Source organism: Puma concolor, chromosome A1 (assembly GCF_028749965.1).
Source record: "Puma concolor isolate L17-30 chromosome A1, mPumCon1.1.hap2, whole genome shotgun sequence".
NCBI lineage: Eukaryota > Metazoa > Chordata > Mammalia > Carnivora > Felidae > Puma > Puma concolor.
Genome location: NC_141667.1, coordinates 102712125 through 102736987, shown reverse-complemented (window position 1 = coordinate 102736987; position 24863 = coordinate 102712125). Strand labels below are relative to the sequence as shown.

Genomic DNA, 24863 nt, shown 5'->3' with positions numbered 1-24863 from the left:
CAGGGGAGGGGCAGAGAGAGAGAGGCAGACACAGAATCCCAAGCAGGCTCAGGCTCCACGCTGTCAGCACAGAGCCTGATGCGGAGCTCGAACCCACGAACCACGAGATCATGACCCGAGCCGAAGTCAGACAGACGCTTAACAGACTGAACCACCCAGGCGCCCCAATCCCAGCTTTTAAAGGCAAAGAGACAACCAGTTTTAACCGATGGGTTGGATTAAAAATGGCTGCACGTTCTTTGATAATCTTCTCATTTCCCCTCCTTTTGTATCTGGACCGTCCTATGACACTTGGACCAACAGAATGTAGCACAGTGATGCAATGCAAGTTCTCAGCTGAACCTTGAAGAGAACCAGCCGTTTCCTCCTGGAGGCCTTTTGGAACAACAGCTGCCACGGAAGAAGTCTAATTAGGGGCCCAGCAGGGCCCACCCTCTACTGTCCTCATCAAGGTGCCAGGCATGTGAATGAAGCCATCTTGGAGCCTCTAGACCAGACTGACGCCCAGCTCAACACCGCCTCATGACCTCAGTTAATGCCACCTGGGGTAGAAGAATTGCCCTGCCAAGCCCAGCTTAAATTCCACACGATGTGAGATACAATAACATGGTTGTTTGTTTAGGTAGGCAGTTATTGCTCAAGTTTGGGGCTAGTCTGTTACACAGCCACATGTAGCCAGCATAGTTAGCATCTGCATTCTTAATACGAATCACCTAGTGAGTATTTATATTCAGCTTTTCAAACAACTGAAAATAGTTCACAGACCTTCCTTATCATTGGGAGCCTCAGAATGGGAACCACTGATCTGTGGTCTCCCATGCATGTCCCCTTGGTGCCATGTGATGCTAAACAGTCTCCCTCTTCTTCTGATGTGTTAGTCTCATCTGGATTACTTTTCCCCCAAGGAAAAAATATTGTCCCCAGCAGACCTCCCCATCACACATCTGGACTATTGTAACCACCCGCTAATGGTGAGGGCAGTGACCCTGGCCTATTCACTGCTGTAGATCAGCATCTAGTATCTGGCAGAAGCAGGCACTCCAAGGAATTGTTGAATGAATTAACGACGTTTCCACTTCAGACTTCACCTGCCTCCCATATCCCCTATTCTGCATTCCCATCTTGCATGCTTCTGTGAGGATTACGGTTCTAAAAGAGAGATCAGTTATATCACTGATGAAACCAAAATCCTCTGGTGATTGGTCCTGTTGACAAAAGAACAAAGCTCTCCAACACAGCCTTTATGGGACATCATAACTGGATTCTAATCTGCCTCTTAGGCTCATCTCCTGAACACTAAGCCCAGCCACTCTGAAGCCCCATCTCCAGAGACACCATGCACCCTCTCTGCTCTCATATTTTGCTCTCTCACTGGGATTGCCTGCCTGTCACCTTCTCAGTCAAGCTAGATAGTCCTCATTCTTCAAATGTCACCTCCCGTGCACGTTCCTGATGCTGCTTTCTTCAGCCAGTGAAACTGACCAGCCCCTCTGAGCTCAACATACTTTGTTCATATTGCTCCTATGGCATATGCCTGCCTCTCCCCAGAGATGGCGAACTCCCTGAGGGCAGAGGGGTCACCTCTTATCCATCTCTGGGTCGCCAGTTCTTAACACAGAGGCACGTGTAAAATTCATCAAGCTAAAATCTACTGAGTGCTTGCAATGTGCCAGGAATTTTACACAATTATCTCTTTAATCTTCAAAATAAACGGCAGGAAATAAGTCATATTGTGGCTCCTACGTTAGAGTTGAGGAGACCGAAGCTTGGGGAAGTTGCATGAATCGTCCGGAGCTGCACGGGAGCAAGCTAGCTACCACATGGACCAGAGTCAAACACAGGTAATCTGACTCCACAGCTTGTAAGTTGGAGCTAAGGCAAACACTGTGCCTCAGAGTAATCCTTGACTGCTTATCAGAATCACCCAAGGAAAACACACCGATTCCCGGGCCCTGTCCCACATATGAACCGCTGGACCATTGAAGCACAGAATTTGGGCACAGGCGTTATTCAAAACCCCTCAGGGTTGAGAACGCTGATGCTAAGTGTCACCTGGAGCATTTGTAAAATCTGTAGATGATCATGTCTCTTTTCCAGAAAATTCTATCTCACTAGATTAGGGTTGGAGCCCAGCAATTTGTGGTTTAAGGAGCAGTCCAGGTAAATTTCATCTTTTTCTTTTTAAGAGAGCGAGCAGGGGAGAGAGGCAGTGGGAAAGAGAGAGAGAGATAAAGAGAGAGAGGGAGAGAGTCTCCATGCTCAGCATGCAGCTGGATGAAGGGCTCCATTCCACCACCCTGAAGTCAGGACCTGGGCCAAAATCAAGAGTCAGATGCTCAACCAACTGAGCCACCCATGTGCCCCCAGGTAATTTTCGTTTTAAGGCAAGTTTGGGAAATACTGGCAGACATCAGGATTTCAAAGACATTTCAATAGGTCTTTAAATGTCAATTCAGCAGAGTGTCTGAGTACTTCCATCGGTTAGATCTCGGCTCAGGTCAGGACCTCATGGTTTGTGAGATGGAGCCCCACATGGGGCTCTCCACACTGTCAGCAGGGAGACTGCTTGGGATTCTCTCTCTCTCTTTCTGCCCCTCCCCCCCGCTCACTCGCATGCTCTCTCTCTCTGTCTCTCAAGAAAAAAAAAATATCCGAGTGCCTGGGTGGCTCAGTCAGTTAAGCCTCTGCCTCTTGATTTTGGCTCAGGTCATGAACTAGCGGTTGGTGGGTTCGAGACCCACCTCAGGCTCTGGGATTCTCTCTCTCTCTCCCTCTCTCTCTCTACCCCCTCCCCCGCCAGCTCTCTCTAAATAAATAAATAAACAAACTTAAAAATAGAAAAAGAATTAAAAACAAATTTAAAATGTCACTCCATCAGTGATGGTATGAAGACTGAAAGATTTCTGGCTCTGTCTCACGTGGATGAGGCTTAAAACTTTATTGTCACTGCTTCTGAGGGGAACAGGGCTGGAGTAGTTGGTTGCACTCACTAGCACACATCTCTGAAACCGTCCACTGATAGTGCCTGATACCAAAACCCAATATTTTGGCCGTACTCATTTATCTGGAACGTTCTATATACTTTGGCCCAAACTGGAAGAGGCCTGATGCCTTCTTAGTAATGGTGGAAGGGGATCATGCAGGCCCCAGGGCAGCAGTGCTGGAGGCCAAGGACCTCCCCACCTCCACCTCCTCTTCCGGGGCCTCCTGAACGCCATCTGCCAGGGCACAGTATGCGCGCGCGCACACACACACACACACAAACACACACGGAGGCTCTGGTCATGGCCTCGATTTCCCTGGACGTAGACTTATAAAGTGCCTAAGGTAAGGCAGACGTCTTGCCTGTCCCTGCCTCCAAAGAGGTCACTTGTGTTCCTCATCAGTTACCTCCTATCCTATCAAGGACTCTCTAGAGTCTTGGTCAGCGTGTTTCCGAGCTATTTCATAAGCACCATTTTGACCAACTCCATTTAATGTTTCCTGACTGTTGGATTTACTGACCTTACTCTAAATTTAGAGGGAAGTGCCTGATCTTTCACACACGAGGCATACAGTTTCACTCGTGCAACCAAGAAACATCTCTCCTTTGCAGCTTTCTTCTCTTTCCCCCTTCCTCACCCCAAGAAAAGTCCTGAATCTATTTGTGGACAGTGTTCCAGTTCTAGAATTTACCCTGCCAGAATAATCTTCCTAATGGGAAATCTAATGGGGCCTCCCACTGCCAGAGGAGACCACCCCATCTGCAGCTGGGGACAAGAGGCACTCCCAGCCCAGATGTCAAGAGACGCAGCAGATCAGGGCTTGATGTATATTCATTGCTTATTTAATATTCGAGCATCTTTTTCTAAAGATATTTCTATTGAACTCACTTGTGGTGTCACCATCTGGAAAACATCAAGCCTCACCCCACTGAGGTAAACCCCTATTGCGTATTTTTTCCCTTTTATGTGAGCCCAGTGGGCATGGAGCGTGTATCTCTGTGTTTAGCAGAGTTCCTTGCCAAGGCAGCTCTCAAACATATGATATTCTCTAAATAAATCAGTGTTGTAGAGACGCATTAACAACCCCTCCTAATTGACGCTAACAGAAAGTTTAAGTTGGGCTCTAAGGAGCTCCCATGACTTCTTGATGTGAGGTCCTTTCACATTTTAAAGTGGTGGATTAGGATTTTAAGAGAGAAGAAGCTGTCCAAAAACTCATTTATTTCATGACAATCAATTTTTAAATTGGGCCAAATCTTCTTGCAAGGTCTAGAACAAGATATGTGTCTAAACCTACCAATAAAGGGTTTAGTTAAGTCTCAAAGATACACAAAGATACACCAAGGGGCAAGCAGTGTGCTACAGACAACCAACGGGAATGGAAAAACCATCCCTGTCAGACAATAAGGATTGAGGAAGATGAAAATTTACATTTGGGTAGGGAGAAGAGTCTTATTTTGCTCAGCAGGTTTGCAGTCTTTGTGTTTTGAAATAAACTTAATTTTCATTGCTGGGTGTTCATAAACTTCTGGGGTGGGGAAGTGTCTCCGATATAATCCAGTCGGCCCATGAAAAGTGAGTCTATTTTTTTTAAGTAAGCTCTAGTTCCAACATGGGGCTCAAATTCATGACCCTGTGATCAAGAGTCACATGCTCCACTGACTGAGCCAGCCAGGCACTCCAAAAACGAGTCTTAATTTTTAAGTTTGTTGCAGGTAAAGTAAAAGTGAATACAATTTATTCATCCAAAAATTCATGAAACACTCGCTTATGTGCCATTGGTAATGCGGTTCCCAGAGAGAATAAGACCACCCTCCCTCCCCCGCCCCGGCACACACTACCAAGCACTCAGAGTTCACCTCAGGTAGACACGATGTGGGGCAATGTGTTATGTCATACAATACTGTGTTTCAGGTTATTGCTCTAAAAAAGTATCCATTCATTTGGTGAGAAGCTCATTTTCCTCTATGCTTAATAAGTACTGCAAAGAGGTAGTTTAAGAAAAAAAAAAAAGCTATTCTAAGTAAAAAGGACAAAAGTGAGTGATTTAGGAGGAAGGAGGAGACAGACTTGTCTTACTTTTGGCCTGAAATACCACGGAGAGGAAACTGGGAGATAGCCAAAAAGTAGCTTCCCCCTCACAAGGGTGATCCCCACACAGGCCTTCTCTTCCCCCTCTACCACCTTGAACTGCAAAAGGTAAATCCCCTGGTGGTGAGCATAGCAGATACGCTTGCCACTTGCCGACTCAGAGCCCCAGCCAGGACAGGGCCAGTGAATGAATTTGCACACAGCACACTTCCACTTTCACTCTCCTCGTACCACCTGCTCCCACGGGCCCTATGGCTGCCCCTCTCCAGGTCCCCTCATGACGTTCCTTCCACATCAACACAGACTCATTATTGCTGGCACATTCCTCTCCTTGAGGCCATTTGGCGGTTCGTCCGTTATGGCACTTGGCAACAATTTTCCATACAGCATGAAATCATATCAAAAGCCACTTTGTTGACATTAGGACTGAGGCTGTTTGAATCCAGATGTGATGTGATGTCATCTATTTGTCATATAGACATTGGGGGCTGAATTCTAATCGTTTGCCGGCCGTCTCTAAGATGATTCGACATAGCAAATGGAAATGTACTGGCCTTAGCACAGTTGGTTCTAGCACAGATTTTGACGTTTCTGAAGAATGAAGTAAAAGAACGTTTCTCAAGAGAGAAGGGCCCCCACTGAGACTATCATATGCACTGTCCCTTTCCTTTAGCAAAAAGAGCTTTTGTTGGAAAATGGTAGGTGAGGGGCACCTGGGTGGGTCAGTCGGTTGGGTGTCTGACTTCAGCTCTGGTCATGATCTCACAGTACATGGGTTCGAGCCTTGCATGGGGCTCTGTGCTGACAGCTCGGAGCCTGGAGCCTGCTTTGGATTCTGTGTCTTCTTCTCTCTCTGCTCCTCCCCTGCTCGTGCCTCTGTCTTGCACTGTCTCTCTCAAAAAGAAAATACACATTAAAAAAGGAGAAGAAGAAGAAAATAGTAGGTGAAATGAGATTTTTACCAAGTGGCTTTTGGAAGCCCTCTCTTTCTTCAGGAGCCCAACACTCAACCAACAATTCAGGGTTTGTAGGCACTGGGAAAGGCGTGGAGGATCAGAACAAAGAAGGGTCTGAGCCACATCTCTTCAGACAAGGACCTGGCAGACCAGGTGGGGTGCTAACAAGTCAGCAAGTCATGACCTCACAGTGTGGAAAGTGCTGGAACACAGGTCTGTACAAGTATGTTAAAGGGCCAGAGGAGGAGTTACTAGGACTGCCTGATAGTGAACAAGGAAGCCTCAGACATAAACTTTAAAAAAAAAAAAAAATTTTTTTAACATTTATTTATTTTTGAGACAATGCAAGAGACAGAGCATGAGCTGCAGAGGGACAGACAGAGGGAGACACAGAATCTGAGGTGGGCTCCAGGCTCCACGCTGTCAGCACAGAGCCTGACGCGGGGCTTGAACTCACGAACCGTGAGATCACGACCTGAGTCGAAGTTGAAGGCTCAATTGACTGAGCCACCGAGGCGCCCCAGGGATAAACCTTTTATAGAGTCACATTATGCTCTGCCCCTCAGCTATGGCTGCTTATTAGTTTCAAGGGGTTTTGTTTGTTTGGTTTTCGTTTTTGTTTTTATTGATTCTTTGAGATTTCCTACATAGACAGTTATGTCATCTGCAAACAAAGACAATTTTATTTTGCAGTGGGAGGTCTGAGAGGTGCATTTGCAAGGTCGCCTCTCCAAGATTTGAAGCAAAGAGAGAAGGCAGAGCCCCCCCCCCCCCCCCCCCACCGTGGCATGAAGGAACTCAGCATGTCTGAATGAAGTCATCCGGTGTGGCTAGAGATTGGGCTAAGTGGTAGGAGGTACAAGAGATTAGATTAGTGTGAGGTGGGCCTCAGAGGACAGCCAGGGTCAGAATCTAGTGACAGGCCCTGTGGCCATGGAGAAATTTTTGGATCGTATCCTGAAGGCAAAGAAGCCCTACTGAGGAGTTTGAGAAGAAGGTCAGATGAGATCAGTTATGAGGAGATTCTGGCAGCAGTGTGGAAGACTGAGTGAGGGCAGGGCGGGGCGTGGGAGACAAGTAAGGAGAGCATGGCCTTGGTCTGATGACAGGCGATGGGTGTCCAATCCAGGCCGAAGGAGACCCAGGGGGACCAGATCCAGGAGTTCTATAGGAGGTAAGAGTCATGTGACTCGGGCACAGGACAGGAAAACAATAAAAAGCCCCAGACATTTCACTTGGGGGCCCAGTGGCAGGGGAACAATTCACAGAGAAAGGGAATTACAAGAGGGGAAAAAGTATAGAGGGGGAAATCAAGAGCGTGGTCAGTTTGGGACAGGTGGCTTCTGAGGTTCCTCTGACTCACTGGCATTTGGACACACGGGTCTGGGACTCAGAATCATTGCCCGGACTAAACAGAGAGGTTCTGCTGCATTTTTGAGGCTATAAGTTCACCCAGCCATAGAGTACAGCTTTAGAAGACAAGAAGGCCAAATACTGAACTCCAGAGAACTCAATGGCAGAGACAGGTGGAAGAGGAGGAGCCAGAAGAGATGACTGAGGAGTGGCCATGTCAGTGGGACGGAGAGCGCGGTGCCCTGAAAGCCAAGGACCGGGGCAGGGGGAGGGGGAAGCTTCTGAGTGGAGTGTGGTCGGCGGTGTCAGATGCGGCTACAGGGGAGCCAGTTAGACGAGAGCTAGGAATGGTCTGTGGTCCCCTTTGTACAGTGTTATAGGTTGAACTGTGCTCCCAAGAAGAGATGCTGGAGTCTTACCTCCTGGACACTCAGAATGTGACCTTCTTTGGAAGCACGGCTGTTGCAGATATAAATAAGGCACAAATTAAGATGAAGTCATACTGGGGTAAGGTGAGCCCTTCGTCCAGTACGACTGGTGTCCCTGGAAGAAGAGAGGAGGCAGGTGTAGAGAGAAGGCGGCTACGTGCAGATGGCCCAGCTGCAGGCCAAGGATTTCTGGCCAACTCTCCGTCCAAGAAGAAGGCCAGGGACGCATCCTTCCCTGGATGCTTCAGAGAGAGGATGACCCTACTAACACCTTGATTCCAGACTTCTGGCCTCCAGAACTATAGAGAATAAATTTCTACTGTTGCAAGCCACCCCAGTTTGTGGTACTTTGTGATGGCAGCCCCGGGAAGTTAATATACAGAGTAGAGTGGAAAAGCCTTTATTTTGCTGCAAGGGCAGACAGGTGAGTCTTCTTTAAGACTAGAGGGAAGGGAAACGTAGTGCAGAGCTAATCTGTTTAGAGGTGAGAGTCACGAAGGGGGGGGGGGGTGCGGAGAAAGTTACAGCCTGTTGGCATCATTGGTTCTAGGAATCCAGGGATGGGGATCATCTGCTGAGAGTGAAGGGGATGAACAACTTAGTTGCCACTTGTATCAGTTCTCTATTGCTGGGTGACAAATTACCCCCACATTTAGCAATTCAAACAGCAAATGTTCAATGTCTCACATAATTGCTTTCTCAGAGTCAGGAATCTGGGACTGGCCCAACTGGGTGGTTCTGGCTCAAGATCTCTCATGGAGGTTGCAGTCAAGGTGTCAGCCAGGGCTGCGGTTTTCTGAAGTCTCAACTGGGGCTGGAGGATCTGCTTCCAGAGTCGCTCATTCACAGGGACCTCTCTATGTGGCAGCCTGTTTCCCCTCTGGCAAGTGATCGGGAAAGAGACCAGGGCATAAACCACAGTGTCTTTTATGACCTAAGCTTGGCAGTCACACCCCATCACTTCTGCTGTGTTCTACTGCTTATACAGACCAGTTCTGATACAATGAAGGACAAACGACACAAGAGAACAAATACTAGGAGGCAGAGATCATTAGGAGCCATCTTGGAGGCTGGCTACCACACCAGTCTTATGCTGGGGCCTCCCAAGTCTCGGACAGTTCTGGCATCTCTCCCTGAGTTTCAGACATGCACCGGTAAGGTGTCTTCTGGCCATCAGCACCTCAAAGCACCCAAAGGTCCCACAAGCACCTCAAAGGTTGGCAACCTGTATAAAACTGAACTCTTCATTCCATTCCCAAAGCCAGATTCCTTCTCTAACACCCTCGTAGTCAGAGGCTCCAGCAGTGACTCAAACATTCAAGCTAGAAGTTGGAATCATCTATGACTTCTCTCCTTCGCCAACTCTTCCAATCCCAAACCATCACAAGTCCCATCAATTTTGCTTTCTAAGTATTTGTGGGATCTATTGCCTCCTCTCCATACTTACTTTCATAGTCCCAGCTAAGGAATTTATCTCTCACCTGGGTCCCTGCAACAGCCTCCATACTATTGGACCAACATACAGCTGTTGAGAGCCATGAAGGTTCTAGGATTTACCCTACTTGTGAGCTAACAAGTTAGCTTGGATTCTAGCAGTTTCATGGATGCTGACAGAATACACAAGATTCCTGGGTCAGATGCACAGGACTTAATAACTCCCAGCATAGCAAGCAGCTTGAACTCCACATTCATCTCAGTTCCCCTTGCCTCCCCAACAACCAGAGGGCAACATGGAGTGACCCAGGCAGATGCTACATATGCAGGGGGATTCTGTCCCAGTTGAGAAACCCTAAGCTTAGGGAAGCTGAAAATTTTTTTATTTTTTTGAGAGAGTGAGAGAGAGAGCATGCGAGCAGGGGAGGGGCAGAGGGAGAGGAAGAGAGAGAAGCCTAAGTAGGCTCTACACCCAGCGCAGAGCCTAACATGGGGCTTGATTTCATGACTGTGAGATCCTGACCTGAGCCAAAATTAAGGGTTGGATGCTTAAAAGACTGAGCCACATAGTCTCCCCAAGGGAAGGTGAATCTTTTATAGCAGGCTGTAAGCAAAGCTGCCTGCTCTTTGCTCCAGAGAGTCACTACGTCTATCTTCCAAGTTTGCTTGGGAAGCTAGGATTCTTGGAACAAACATCCTTGAAAGAACAAAAGGGCAGTTAGTACTTCATTTGCAATACATGCAACAAAAGTGAGAAACTCACACTGTCTCCCAACAACAGCCAAAATCCAAATCAGGCCATTCGAGGGTTTCCTATACCTACAGAATAAAATCAAATCTCTACAAAAACAACACTGTCCACCTCTACCAGCCTTGTTCCTCGGATTCCCTACCTTACAACATGAGCCGGAAATAACGCACAGCCCCTCCAACTGTGTTTGTGTGTGTTACTTCTTGCCTCTAGGTCTTTGCCTGGGTGATCTTCTTTGCCGGAATTTCCTCCTCCCTTCCCCAGAAATCATTCATCTGATGTTCTGTGAAGGAACCTCTGAGACATTCACTTTGGGTGTTGCTGGGTTAATGTTTGTCTATTGGGGCAGGGGTCAGCAAATCCTCACTTTTTACTGGACTAACTTGCCACTTGCAACCGTTTTCTTCTTTCTCTAAATGGAACTACCCGTTAGGGGATGAAGTCACCGCATGTTCCAGTGAGACGAGTCTCCAGGATTTTCCGGCAACTTCGGTGGCAGTGTCAGGTAAATCCCTCATTTCTAGTCTCACTCCTGCTTCTCCTTGGCCTCTTGGCTGCACTGTCCCCACAGTCCGGCTGAAACAGCTCCTTTCAGGTTCTGGGTCTGGTTGTTTTCACTCAAAGCCAAATACACATGTTCAGTTACAAAATAACTCTTCATGCCATAGCTTTGTACACCTCCAACCGGAGGCCTGCTGCAGGGCCACAAGAAGCAGAAGAAGTAAGGTTGAGAACCGTGGCCCACGGCACCATCTATTTCACAAAAATGCAAACAAAGCTGCATAGAATGTGTTAGAAAAATAGCGTAGCTTTGGGACAGCTTTGAGAGACACTGCAAGAAAACCATTCATTCATTCCAGAAGTGAACTCTGGTGGTCACTGGACCATGTTTCAGGAATCCGTCGGCTTCCAGAGAATTCTTAGGAGTGGTGCCCAACCAACACGGACTTCATCTAACTCCTTTCTTGTATTGCCCCCGTTCGTTTTGTTTTTGCTTTTCTCTGAAATGAAGTTAATAGCATGAATCACCAGCCTGGCTTTGAGTAAAGAGAACCAACAAGGAGTGATAGCATTAAGGCTTATAACGCACTGCTAGAGCGCGAACGAAAAGCGTTGTATGAGATCACGTCCTCGTGGGTGAACTAAAAAGGTACAATCTTCCCATTTGGCGTTGTCTTTTTGGTTGTGCCAGTGTCACCTTCTGGGGTGTCTGCCCAGCTGACAATGACCTCTTCTTACTGAGATCTATGGAGTTGGGCCTTTGACAACCATATTTATGGAACATGATTCTGGCTCCCACCTCCCACCCGACAGGGATCTTCTTCATTCCCTCACATATCCCAAGCACCTACAGCAGTGACTAGAACATAGTTAGTGTTCAATAAATATTTGCCTAATTGATGAGCATGAGAATTGAGACTAAATGGAACGGTCCCTCCTGTGCTTGAGGCTGGAACTGTATGTAACCTGTGCATTCTGGAGCTGTAGGCATCGTAGGGGCTGAAGGGCAGGGGAAGGTGGAGATGATGGACACTTGGAGAGACGTCTGGAGGGTGCGCCTTTGGGCTGGCTCCCAACAATTCCCTAATTCCTGCTCCGAGGCCATTCTAAGGCCAAGATACAAGCCACTAGCTTTGAATAAATTCCTTTGTCTATGCTTAAACTAGCCCCAGGGCGTGAGCCCAACACAATGTAGGAAATCTGGAAGCTGACCTGGCAAAATAGAGGTGTGATTAGCGGAAAAAGTTGGTCCCCCAGTACCAGAAGCCCTAGAGTTAAGATGGGTTGTGGCCTCTGGAAAATTCTCCGTGAGCTAGCACAGCGCACTCCTTTCTCCCACCCTTCGGAACTCACAGGCGTGTTCTGACAATAACACAAGGACACTGGCTTAACACGGTGAGACGTGAAATGGTTAAGCAATAACACACCAGTTTTCACAGAGATATTTGATAACGTTATACAGAACATACTGTGAAGCCCACACTGGAGCTCTCAAAGAAAGCATGGTCTCAAGTGGAATTATTTTTTCCCTCTCACCACAAAGCGGAGGCAAGTAAACACCATTTCTCATGGCCACAGCTCCATGGAGACACTAAGACAGACACAGCACGTTCGGCGCGGAAAGTGAGACAAGAAGCTGCAAAACCCCACATATAGCAAGTGGCCCTGCTTATTGGTATTTGGTGCCAGGCCCCTCCGCAAAGTATATCAGAAGTGGAGGAAACTTCCTAGGTTCTTGGCAATTAGGGATTAATTTACAGAGATACAGCTGATGAAGTTCTGGTATTTCAACCCTGAACTTTGAGCGTTACAAGATGACTCCTAATTTTCCGCAGTTAATACGAAATATGCCATTAAAAGGAAACACACACGCTGGTGCGGAACACAAAGAATTCGGATGACAAAATAAAATCCCAGACCCACTGAGGACCAAGACCTTTCCCTTAGCCACACCCGGCTTAGTATTTCACCAGCGCTAATGAGCAGCCATATGACATATTAGTGGCCGGTTTCACCCAGCTACACTGTGGTACCAAACACCTCCTCAGGCTCCAGGAGGTAAAGCAGGTTGGGTTTATTTCTCACTCCTGGAACCTGCGGGTTCCGCCGTCTGTCTTTCCCCGAGGGTGCAGACTAAAGGAGCACTTCCTGGGTGGGACTGGCGGAGGGAAGAGAGAGGGCAGAACCACACGGTGGCTTGTAAAGCTTCTGCTCACAATAGCACCCACCACTTCCACCCACACATGGCAAACGCCTCCTGCAATGGGGCAGGAAGTTCAATCTCCCGGGGACAACACTAGGGTGGGGCTGAGTCAGGAGGGGCCTTGAAGATGTTGACAGTAATTACAATATAGCTCAGCAGGGATTAGGTGTGTTTCCAGGACCACGCACTCTATTAATGGCAGTCTGATCTAGATAATTACGCTTATGTTAATTGTAAACAGTTTACAGACTCAACGCATAATGTGGGCTTGGTCATCTCTAATGACTTTGAGGCTCCCCAAAGCGTGTGTATTAAAGACTCCCTCAGCTGTTAACAGAAACCACTGGAAAGGCCGGGTGAACCCCAAACTGCGGGCACAATTCTGATAGTGGGCAAATGGCTTCCCTGGGAGCATTTCTCAAAGTGTGGTTCATGTTCCTCCTGCAGCAGAAGGCCTTGGAGTGCAAGTTCAACATGCAGACGTTTGGGCTCCAAAGGGAATCTGAGTTTCTAGGGGCGAGGCCTGGGAATCTGCATTTAAGCCGCATTCCAGGTGATTCTGATGTAGACCACCTAGTGAGAATTGCCAGCTCAGAAAATCCGCCCTTACCTGTGCTCCCTCCTGTCAGAGAGCATTAGGCTGGACGCGGGTGTCGTCATCAATTGCTGTCCCGGTGTCCGTCACGTGCGGGGGTCCAGCCAGGACTAGGAATTTCCTGGGAAGTCAGAGAGCAGGAGGCACTTTTTATGGAGGGGCTTTTAGAGGGCCCCTATCCTTCCTTCATATACATTACAGTTTATACAGTTCACTATTTTTCTCATAAATCAACATCTGCGAGTCATTTTGTTATTTGTCTATTTTTAGAAATGAAATGTGACTATATTAAACAATGTTCTCATAAAAAACCCTCTTGTAGTAGTCACAATTGTTTGAAAACGTGTATTTTAACTGCTTTTCCTCAACAGTGCACATTTGGAACAAAATCTGTGATGAAAGCTTAACCGTTAAGTTTCCAACCTGATTTTTGTGGGGTGGGCATGTTGTTAAATATTTCAGTTATCGATCCCTAAGATGAAAAGTAAAATTTCTAAGTTTATATTCTGGCTCTGCCTGGGACTTTCCTGGGCTTTTTCAAAGAGAAAGAGACAGCAGTGTTCCATGTGGGATGATTTTGTTTCAGAGTTCTGTTGCAGTGACCTCTGCTCCTGCCTGGGTCATTAAATTCAATACACTTCTTCCAACTAAGTTTCCTGGCCTCCTTGTGCCTTAACTGGGCCTGGTCGAGCACTCTAGTAACATAGGCTGCCCCAAAGCTGCCAGCTCATTTTAGGACAGTCCAGCTTGCAAGGAGTTTTGCTAGGCTGGTCTGCTTCCCTGTGGACTTTGGGGTCATCACTGTGCTCTGGAAGAGGGGACGTTTGGGCACAAATCCCTTCAAGGTCTATTCTGTTGTTCAACCCACACTGCATATATGAATTGCTTTACAAACTTGGTTCAGCAAGAAAGTTCATGACATGGAGATCTCAAACTTTATTTTCAAGTTATTTCTGCCTTTTTGAAGCCATGTCTATTGTCAAAGTGAGGAAGTCGATTTGTTACAAAATTCAGTTGAAAGAAGTGAGAGAGAAAAAGAAGGAAGGGAAAGAAAGATATTTTTTGTACTAATTAAACTTTACTGAAAAAGAAAACAATACCAAACAAATGCACTCAAATGCTTTCTAAAGTATCAATTTTAAAGGCCTTTCTTTGCAGGCTAATGACAAGCACAATACAGGCAGACATACTAGTTTAGCATAATTGGCTGATTTTATACAGCGCTTAGATCTTTGAGTTCACAAGCATATTATTAAATCATAGACAATATCTAATGCAACTGTTTCTACAGAACTAGGAAATAAATTTCTAAGAAACAAAGATTTTATAGACCCCATGTTTTACACCCAATTCCATCAAGGGAAGGGGAAGGGAGGGACAGAAAGAAGAAGAAAGAAAAGAACAAAGGAAGGAAGAAAAGGAAGGAAGGATAAAAGGAAGGAGGGAAGGAAGGAAGGAAGGAAGGAAGGAAGGAAGGAAGGAACGAAGGAACGAAGGAAGGAATGCTGCTTTGTCCACTTTGCCTCCATGTTGTTTCTGCTCTGCTGACCTGGCCTCATAGCACCTATCAACTGAACCCAAATATTCACAGTTCTGTGTCTCTCCAATGATGGGTTCTCTTTCCTATGGCTCCTAAATTCTGCAACTTGAACACAGCCAGATACATCTCATAAGATGAAAACCATCATGCCCAACAAACTTCTGGATCTCCAGGAAGTTGGCACCAAAAAGGACAGAGGGTGGCGTGAAGTCTAAACTCAACCATCATTGTCATGAAATTGTCATGAGCCTCACTCACCAGAAAGGATGTGCTCCCTTTTATACTGATCGAAAAACAACAGCTCGTTAACATGGCATCACAATGAACCGTGTGTGTGGTGGTGGGGTGGGGGGGGGGGGGGGCACTTTGCCAATGGTTTCATTTTCAGCAAATGTAGATTTAATTTAGTTTCTTGAAATGAGAATGCTTCAATATTGCCTTATGAAAGTACTCCATTCTGGTTCTCGGGCAGAGTATCAGTTCAGAAAAGCTGCCAGTGTCTCTTGCATTCCTGGTTTTGTCTGTAATTTCTAAAGACTAGTAAGTAGACATGGCACTTTACAAATACACAAAGACAAGGGCCTGGCCTTCGGTCAGAAAAACACAACCCAAATGAAAATAATCCAAGCAGAAGCAGTAACAGACAGTTTGGGGGGAGGGCACTGGCTCTGGAAAGCTAAGTTTAAAGTATTTCTGTTTTTGTTTTTGTTTTGAAATGGGAGTGATTTGAAGGGAAAGGGGGCGGTCACGTCCGAGGTTTGCTCTGTGTTTAATCTACATGGGCTCGTGGTCTCGGATGGTCACTCAATTCAAAAGCACAGTTGTTCATACCGACCCTCCCCCCCGCCCCCCCCCCCCGCAAAGAAACTGCTTTCTATGGCAGACAACTTCTTTTTTCCAATGGCTTTGTGGCTGACCTCAGCTCCCCAGACAAGTGTAGGCTTTAATAAGATAATTGCTTTCCGAGGCATTATGCCTCCTTTGTAGAAAAGCTTTTTGAACACAGAGCACACCTCGATTGGGAAGAGACCACACCTGAAGTCACAGCCCTAATTGATTGTTTTATTTGCCTTCATCAGAAAGCTCTAGCGACTGCATCAAGCAAAAGTCAGGCATATTGAACTTCCTAGAAACAAGCCAGTTCCCCGGCACTGTGGCATAGTCACTTAATCCAAGACATATTTTTACGCAAACCTCAAGCTATAACCCACATATGGTGGCAGATCATTATCCTAAGACTCTAAATTGAACCAGTTATATAGTTGGAGGGGGATCTATCATAATCTGGAAAACTTTTCTTTTTACTGGTCTATTTTAACAAGTGTAAGGAGGAAATAAAACTCAAAAAGCATAAACTGTTTTACATTTTGAATTGAACTTTGAAAAAAATGGAAATACTCCAAAATAAAGACATACTGGCAAGGGGAGAGGGAAAGATATAGACAGAAATAAAGGAGACTATGTGGAAATATAAAGGTCTGTTACTGCTTTTACATTTCCTGATTTAGTTAAGTTAAAACGGCAGGATACACAATTATATAGAGATACTATCCCTAATGAAAGGGAGAGAGAGAGAGAGGGAGAGAGAGAGAGAGAGCACCAGAGAGAGCCAGAGACCCAGAAAGAGAAATGCAAAAGACTTAAATGAAATGGATCAAAATAGACTCCAGTGACTAGCCCTGGGAACTGGAATCAGAGATAACTTTCATTCTGTTTGGGGGCCTTTTTGTGATTTCCAAGCTCCTTCCAATGAGCATATTTCTCTTTAATGTAAAAAAAAAATAATAATAATAATCAATAAAATATGTTTAAAAAATTGCTTCTGATTCAAGATACAAAGATCTTGAACTCCATATCTGAAGACATAAGCTGACAGACTTCAGGGTTATTAAAAGTGGAGTTTCTCTTTGTGCTAGTATATCCCTGGGGCCCAAAGGATCAGGGAGTGCACACACACTCCCACACATTTTGTATACAGCTCACAGGGAGGAATAAAGACTTCTCCGTCCTAAACATATTTTCACAGTTCCAATGCCCCAGGCTGCAGTAACAGATGACAAAATAAAGGGCTCTTTACTGCTGACTTATGGCAAATTATTACTTTGTCATCAGTGGACACTGTCTACAAGGTCAATTCCAACTGTCACGGTACATTGCTTTATACCTTATGTGTGCTACCCAATGTGAGCCTAACCCAGTGGAAGCTGATGTGCTAGGTTGATGGCTTTCATTGTATCGGTTGTTTCAGGAGCCGTGATCTCCAGATTCTGGGCCATTCTCACGCCTGGAAGAGGGAGAGCTGGGAGAGCATCCAGAAATTTGCTCCAGGCATCTTGTTCCATCCACATCAGGAAGCTGGCTGCACAAGGTCTTCTCTGCAGACATTTCTGTTTCCTTGGCATGTGTCCTTTGGATCGCTTTGTGGGTAAAAGGTACCCTTGGAGGCAGCCTCCAGATAGTTATCCTAGCCCGCTGCCTAAAACTGTGTGCTGCATTTGTTCCTCTATTTGAAGACCCTTGAAGCAGAGGTTTAGTTAGGTGACCAAGATCCTTTCCACAGAAATGCAAATGCCTCAAATAGGGTTACGAGCCATCCGCCATTCTGACCTGAGCACAAATTTGTTCAATCAGGTGTCTAATACCTAAACAGCTAGATTGAGGAGTGAGAATTGTGATGATCTGTAAAGGGAGCAAAGTGGCAGGGAGGGCTAGAAGGACGCAGCTTGAAGATTAAGGAAGCAGGTGGGCATTCTGGGGGTGAAGAAAGAGGCAGGCTTAAGGAACTAAGGAGCAACTCCCCCCTCGCCTCAAACCTCGAGACCACCTTCCTCCTTCCACTTAGCTTTCTTTCAGCTGTTCACTACTATTCCCGCACTACACGCTGCCCCTGCCCCTGCGGCCACCTGAACCCTGCCCACCCAGTCTACCCTCGTCTCCCACTGCCCTTCCATCTGGTGCCAAGTCTTCTGCCTGCTGGATCCCACCTCCACTGCCTTCCGAGCAACCTCAGTCTAGCTCGAGCGACATTGTGACAAAATGCATTGGAAACATTGGTTATTGGCTTATTTGACCTTTCTAAAGCCCTTGACCCTAGTGAGCTCTGTCTGCTTTCTTGGATCTTTTTTCTTGGCTTCTTTGGTCCTACTCTCCTTGGGTGACTGGCTCCCTTCTCACTAGCCTCATGCAGATGCCTCCCATGTCTGTACTCTAAGCCCAGACCGCCCTCCTGAGCTGCATATCCCTACCCAACTCTCTACACAACAACCTACATCTCACAGACCTGTCAGTCAACATTTCCAAAATGGAAGCCATCACATTCTCCCCCTATCCCCATCAGCCTGCTGTCTCACATACTGTGGACTCTGTCTACAAAGATGCCTCTGATTGGAGAGGGCTTCTTTCCCCCTTGACCCTCTGATCCCCCTCACTTAGCTAACCATTATTCACCCTTTAGGTCTCATGTTAGATGTCACCTCTTCTGGGAAGCCTTCCTTCATACCTCAAGTCTGAGTCAGGGGCTCCTATGATTTCAGAAGCTCCCACTTATAATTCTTTATTAAATCATCCATCTTCCCCATTAAAATATTTGCTCCCCAAGGGCAGGGATCTTTCAGTTTTGTCCATGACAACCCTTCACCCCAGCATGATGTCTGGCACACAGGATACTCAATAAAAAATGCATTTATTTGAGGGGCGCCTGGGTGGCTCAGTCAGTTAAGCGTCAAACTTTAGCGCAGGTCATGATCTCACACTTCGTGGGTTTGAGCCCTACGTCGGGCTGTGCACTGACAGCTCAGAACCTGGAGTCTGCTTCAGATCCTGTGTCTCCCTCTCTCTCTCTGCCCCTTCCCTGCTTGTACTCTCTCAAAAATAAATAAATAAACATTTTTTAAAAACGCATTTTCTTGAGGAAATGAAACATCCATTTCCAACAGTCAGGCACCCAGCAAAGGTGGAAGTGTCACTTTTCTCTGCCTAGTCTCCTGCCCCCATAATTCCTGTTCAGAAGGTTGGGGCTCCATTACCCAGGTGAGCATCCTTTGACCTGCTCTTTAGCTTAATCATGGGCTGTGTAGCCTTATGTGTGCCCATCCCACATTTTTTCCACCATGTATAACAATTTTTTTTTTCTATGAGAAAATGTATTCTTAGTTCCTAACGCTGGCTTCAAATGAGCTTTTGTACTAAGTTGAGTACTATCTCCACCACATGTAAATATGGATCACTCAGCGCAAACACATTCTATGTTGGTTTTTCCAAGTAAAATAAATAACCTTGCCACAGGATAATTCTTAAAAGCAATTTGGTTTATGTCTTAGTCTTTGTTTTCCTTTTTGGAGTCCAACTCTGCTGAAGCAAAAATGCTCCATTCCAATAGGGTCATTTCAAAAATTCATTTTTTTAAAGTTCCAAATGCTCCATAGTTTTTCCTTTTGCTTTGGCTGGTTAGGAGGATTTTATAGGTCCAAATACATATACTTCTACGCTGTAATTAATGCTTATGGCTACATTATGAGAGAAAAAAATAGTTTATTAAGTTTATACAAATGAGTCATATGATTTCCCCAACTGTAGCCACAACACACAGCATCCTGAACTACAGGCCATCTGTTTGTCTCTTTCAAAAGGTTGGGTATGGCATTTTAGCAGCAAATTTGAAAATAACAGAGCCACACTCACCACCATGTTGGCAAAAGATCTGTCCTGAGCCCTTTCTTTCTCAGCTGCTATATCAAAGAACAGCAGCTGCATAGGAGACCCTGTTAAGCATACCTTTTAAACCAATGAGGGGGACAGGGAGATATCATGGCAACTCTTTGGCCAAAGAAAGGTATTCCTTGTGGGAATAATAAGAGAAGTGTAAAGAAAATGGAGGGAGTCAGTGGTCTGCGAAGAGACAGATTCTGGCTCTCTTTGCAGCCATTGGGTAAGATTTGCTCTTGGCATCACATGAACGCCCCTCCTCCCAACAGAGCTTTCAAGAAAGTGCCTCATCACGCTGCTCAGATAACCATGGCCTGTTAGCCCCAACTTGGAGAATGCTCTCGAAGCCCTTTTGCTTTCTCTCTCACTTTTCGTGTTCATTTTGCAAGAGTGTGCTCTTGACCTGGATTTGCTTTTCATCTTCATTTTGTTCTCTGGGGTAGACAACTATATGGACTATAGGTCACAGGCCAGGACCCTGTCTTATTTCTCCATGTCCCTGCGATTTCTCCCCTCTATCCTCTGTGGATCCCAACTGAAGATTTCTCTTTAAATCTCCGATTGATCACGATGATGAAAGAGGGCTTCCAGTTCCCTTTATTCAACTGAGGATTTCCTGTTTTGTCTTCTGTGGCCCCCCTGCATCATGCTGAATGTAGTGAGTGTCCCATCACTATTGAAATCAGTGCTACTTGGTGCGGTCCAGGGATCAGCTGCATTAGGCTTACTTGAGAGCTTGCAAGAAATGAACATTCTCAGGTCTCTTACTAAACCTACTAAATCAGAATCCCTGAGTGGGGGGAGGGGCCAGAAATCTGGAGGTTGACCAGCTCTCCAGGGGATTCCTACACTGTGAGAACCACTGTCTCAACTGCTAGCTGCATGAAAGAAGGGGCAGTGGTGGGGGATTATTTGTGCTCTTTGTAGTTCCCAACGGAGAGGGAATCAAATACCCAGGTAACAAGGTTCTCCTGGCCGAAGAGACAGCAAGTCTGCCTGAAGTCCTACACAGATAATTATTCAAAATCAGCAGCGAGGACTAAGGACCAAGCTTTACCCACTGGGAGCTTTCTCTTAAAAGTCCCCAAGTTTCTGTTCTTTCCCCCCATGGCGCCCCCAGCCCCATAACCACTTTGCAGCAACCAGTCTGATGCGCTCACTGCCTGTCTAGGCCACAGCTTCACCTTTGCCTGTACCCATTTGTAGGTTCCTGAATCTCCAGCAATCTAGAAATGACCAGCACCCCCTTCCAAGGCTGGGCTCTGCCAGTGAACACTGGATACGTGCAAAGTTTCACTAACCACCAGCCCCCAACCTCTTCTGCCCACTGCTGCCCATGGCCTGAGGAATCCTGTCTTGGTGACTGCCTGACCCACAGCTGGGCACACAGCCACCAAAACTCAGAAAGCAATAGGCCCCTTCCGCAGTCTCTGCTCTAACAATTTTCAAACTGTTTAGAACATCTCCACAGAAAATAAGAGCAGTGTTTTATTCCTGTGAATGCATTTTGAAGTTAAAAAGAACTTAAATTATAGGCTATCCCGTGAGTATAATAAGGCTATTTTAACCACCCCCCCAAACTGAACTTAGGTGGATAGGATCAGTCAGGTCTGCCTCTGCACCTAGTCTCTCTCTGGACTAGTTGGTTGCACAATATTGAGAAGAAAAAATGTGCACTCAGATAAGTGGTTGCACATGGTAACAATTGGGTGTGGTTTTTTTTTTTTTTTTTAAGATAACTTTCTTTGCAACCTCGGGGTACTGTTCGATTAGACAGATGGCAAGACAGCTTTATTACAAGGTTTCCCCGCAAAGAGGTGTTTATACGGCCTCATAATGAACACGTCGGCAGTCCTTAGCGGGTTAAAATTTGGCACATGTCATATTTGATTGTGTCTGTTTTTTTATATACAGTTGGAAAAACACTTTAATGAAATTTAAATCAAATGTCTGGAAACTCTAAAAGCCTTTGCAGCCCTCGGGGCTCTACGCAGCTCGAATCACTTCACAGATGACAGACCAAGATGAAGTCACTTACTCAGGTCCTATGGCTTTTTGGTGTCAGGGCCGGCTGCATCTCAGGTCGCCTGACTCCTGTGTGCCCGTGGACATCCGAGACCCCATGCAGACGCCGAGCGCCTTGTGCTCTGGGCCGAATCTTCCAGAGCGGGAGCTCTGTTTATCCTGCTTAAATGAATTACAGAATGGAATTTCCCCAGAGCCATCTCTCATCTGCAGCCGGAGGGTGCCGGGCCGGGAGGGCTGCACAGGAATGAAGATCCTGCTACGCGACTCTGCCTCTTCCTGGTGTCTGACCATGAGCCGGCACACGCAGTCCTCTTAAAACAACACGGTTTTCCTTGCCGGCAGCCCGGGTTTGGCGCGCTCACGGAGCTCTCCTCGGCTATGCTTTCATCAGGCCGCGTCCCAGAAAGCACTTGCTCATTTAGATGAAGGGCATCTGGCACGTGCTCAATTTAGCTAACAAAGATATCACTCCAGCAATGAGGGGGGAAGGGCAGGGAGACAGGGCAGAAAGATGGCGGGGGGGGGGGGGGGGGGGGTTGGGAGGAAAAGCAGATCCATCCTGGCATCCACGGCTCGTCTCGGAGACCACAGGCTGCATCGCACAGACCCTTTGCCCCAGGAGCTCGCTGGTCTGAGAATAGCAACCCGGGGAGCAAGCCTTAACAGGGTGAGGGCAGAGGGTTCTTGAAGATGGGACTGCTCTAGCAGGGTCGCCGCCTGATGGAAGGAAGGTCGCAAACCCTTTTCTGTACTTCGGCAGCCTGTGGCTTCTCTTCGGGAGAACTTGCCACAGCCTGTGATGGGGGGATCGCCCTCTGCTCAGAGCTGAAACTCTGCCCACCTCCACACAGCTTTGGGGATTAAACACGTTTCAGGCATGTCTGTCATCAGGAGAGAGAAATTCAGCCACGCAGGCCCCAGACCGCTCACCCAATAAAGCCCCTCGGGTCTCCTAGCAACTTGCGGAGCTTGGATTTTTCCAACTACTTTTGCAAGGTGGAATTTAATTTTAAAAAATAGGAGGCCCTGTCGGTAAGACCAAAAGGGCTGGAACACAGAGGTTTAGAGGACGTGGATCCCTCTAAGTGCCCCCCATTTTATGAGGAAAACTAGCCCGGGGCTGATGATTTATTCTTTACTTCCTGTTAGAATTAGAATCAAATGGATTGCTTTAATATTTTTGTCTCTCACAAAGAAAAGTAATAAGTCTAAAAAGGCTGCATGCTGCTATGTTCAAGCCTAACCTTTGTCACATAATCACCCCACAGAAGATACCGCTGGTTGCTTCCCCAGTATAGGTTCTCTGCTCCCTTGCCAGAAGAAATGACTGGCAATGTGCTCAGGTGAAAATACTCACATCCCCAGACTCCTCTACACATTGGAGCAGCCGTGTCACCCAATTTGGCCTAATGACCTGTAAGCAAAGTCTACAGGAGGCGGGCTTCTGATGAAAATAGACTCGGATAATATAGGAATTTTGCATGTCTTTTTCTCTTCTTCTTGGTAGGAATGATGGCTGGAGGCTGGGCAGCCACTCTGCAACCATGAGGATGAAACCCACACACGACGAATGGTGGAAGAAACAGCCAAAGGTCCGGAGGTCCTTGATGCCTACCTTCAACATTTGTAACAGCTCTTCATGGCTTGTCTCAAAACTTCTCCTTAACTAAGCAAAATAAAATCCACTTGGTTAAGACTTTGTGTTTTGATTTCTCTTACATGCAGCGAAACGCACTTCTAACCAATACTCTTTCAAAGCACAATCTTCGCACCATCACAAGGAATGCTCCTGTCCGGCTCGTAGAACAAGATTCTCTTTCCTCATTTCACAACATGAGGGAATTGAGGCAGGTGGGAAGTCATAAAGTGAGCAACTTCCCTTTTACCGAATCAAATTCTGCCTCTCAGCCCTTAGCTTCTGAAACCTCTCAGCAGTGTTTGAGCCACTGGCTACTTCCTCTCCCTTGAAATTTTCTCCGTCTTTACTTCTGTGATACTATGTTTCCATGCTTTGTTGGCCCACTTTCTAGGGTATCTGAAAGGCTATATAAGATTTTAACAGGGCACAGGTGGTGGAGCTAAGGGTTTAAAATCCTTAGGTCGAATGTAAAACTAACCCTTTAATCCCTAAGGGTTGAATCAATGGAGTTTCAGTCATTTCCAAATTATTTTCCCATGTTTACTCTATAGGGACTTAACTGTCCTTTAGATAGTAGGTCATTTATTCGTTCAGTGAGTTTTTATTATGTGACTGCTGTGTGCCAGGTCTGTGAAAAGTAGTGTAAAAACAAACCCTAAGGGTAAGGAGTTCTCATCTGAAACAAACTGGGTAAACATGATTTCATTTTCAAACTGATAGAGGAAGGACCTCATTTGCATACTCACACTGAAAGGATTATTTCCGGGTCGAACACAATATGTGTTAGGCAGCAGCTCCCCCTGGCATCCTTCCTCCTGAGAGGGAGGGCATTACACCCAGGCCCAGACTGATAGCTCCTCACAGCCCCTAGAGGGGGTTCTGGGGGTTCTGCTCCCGAATCTGCTGAATCTGTCTTCTCTGGGCAGTCTGTGAGATGACATCCCCAGAACGTTTCCCGCCTTCTCTGATTAAACCCAAGCACTCCAAAGTGAAATGTTTAGGGAAAACAAAAACAAAACCAAAAACAACCCAACCTACAAATGTAAGGAATTGCTCATATAACCTTGCTCCTTTCAGAGCCTGGACCTCTCACCCTTGTTCTCTCCCCCTTGGACAGGCACAGTACAGTGTTGCACTTGCAAAAATACTGGGGTGATCTGGGAGAACTCTTCCCTATACACAGAAATGGGTGTGATGGTGTCCAGTCTCAGAATCCTTTACTCCTTGCAAAGCTACAAACCCACTGGTAGCTTCCCTCCTGGGACAGTAAAAGAGGCTGCCTTCCTCCTCTTTATGACCAGTCCTGGTGCCTGTTCTTGATTCTACGCCCTGCCTCTTCCTGGGTCTTCCTCCCATTGGTCTTCCTCTTTCCTGTATCTTCGACCTCTCTTCTTTGTGACTAGCTCTTTTTCATCAGCATTTAAACACACTCAAAATCTCTTCCAGTTGCAGGAACATATGGAATGGATTGATTGTGTTATAAATTTTGGATGAGGATGGACCTCTGAGCTGTTCAGTTGCTTCTTGTACATCTGAAAAAGTGCTGGGTCTTCTGGGGGTTGTAGGCCCATTAGCAGATCACTTTTGTACTGAACATTCTGCAACATTTTTTCAGTTGCTGGCACCAGATCACTCCCTCGGTGGATAAGCACTCTA

General features: G+C 46.4%; 2 long non-coding RNA genes across 2 annotated transcripts in view; one reads left to right on the top strand and one right to left on the bottom strand.

The window, feature by feature from the left end:
* The window catches only part of LOC147584338 (uncharacterized), a 53653-nt gene extending 31006 nt beyond the window's left edge, over window positions 1–22647 (bottom strand). The window contains exons 1-2 of the long non-coding RNA XR_015248526.1: window positions 21579–22647; window positions 13312–13417 (exon numbers count right to left, since the gene is read on the bottom strand). This is a non-coding gene — a long non-coding RNA (uncharacterized LOC147584338). The remainder of the gene's footprint in view (window positions 1–13311; window positions 13418–21578) is intronic.
* On the top strand, window positions 10345–23264 carry LOC147584337 (uncharacterized). The gene is made up of 3 exons (XR_015248525.1): window positions 10345–10502; window positions 17085–17268; window positions 23076–23264. It is a non-coding gene; the product is annotated as an uncharacterized LOC147584337 (long non-coding RNA).
* Window positions 23265–24863: the final 1599 nt, after the last annotated feature.